The 570-nt window shown below is 39.6% G+C and overlaps 1 non-coding gene across 1 annotated transcript; it reads right to left on the bottom strand.

The window, feature by feature from the left end:
• Window positions 1-267: 267 nt before the first annotated feature.
• On the bottom strand, window positions 268-365 carry LOC121105940. Its single transcript, XR_005838679.1, has one exon. It is a non-coding gene; the product is annotated as a small nucleolar RNA SNORD116 (small nucleolar RNA).
• Between the last annotated feature and the right edge of the window lie 205 nt (window positions 366-570).

Here is a 570-nt window from a genome sequence, read left to right as displayed (position 1 = left end):
ACTAGGTCAGCATGCCCGCTCTTATGATTTTGGCTTATCTTGATGAAGAACGTGGACTCCATTTTCAAGTTAACTTAAACCACTTAGAAAAAGTAGGGCAAATTTAGCAGTAGTGCTTTCTCGCACTGAGGGACTAAGTTCAGTTTTGCAGGGCTATTTTTTTTTTTATTATTGTTGATGCTGTTTGTAACTTTTGTACATCTTCCTCAAGGCGTTCATACCAGGGGTTCATACCCTTTTCGAGGCGTTGACTTCAGTCATTTTCAATAATCAAGTAAAGGAGAAAAGACATTGTAATTCTTTTTGTTTTTACTCATTTTGTTCCGATTTCCGAGGAATGCGTATGTGGGAGTCCTTGTCAATCAGGAGACATGGTAATTCTGAGTTCAGGTATGTATCTGGACATGGTAAGCGATGCTGGAAAATTTGCTTAACATTTCATGCCCTGGCAAAGTAAACACTTCACTTCGGTGTTACAGGTATTTAAAAAATCTTCCCTGTAACCTTGTGTACTCTGCAAAGCACATCTTAAACGATGAGGTCGCTGATGCTGCTCAGAAAGCCGAAGTG

This window comes from Ursus maritimus, unplaced genomic scaffold, assembly GCF_017311325.1.
Source record: "Ursus maritimus isolate PB19 unplaced genomic scaffold, ASM1731132v1 scaffold_3, whole genome shotgun sequence".
NCBI lineage: Eukaryota > Metazoa > Chordata > Mammalia > Carnivora > Ursidae > Ursus > Ursus maritimus.
Note: the sequence above shows the minus strand (reverse complement) of the source record. Positions and strands in the feature narration are given on the sequence as shown.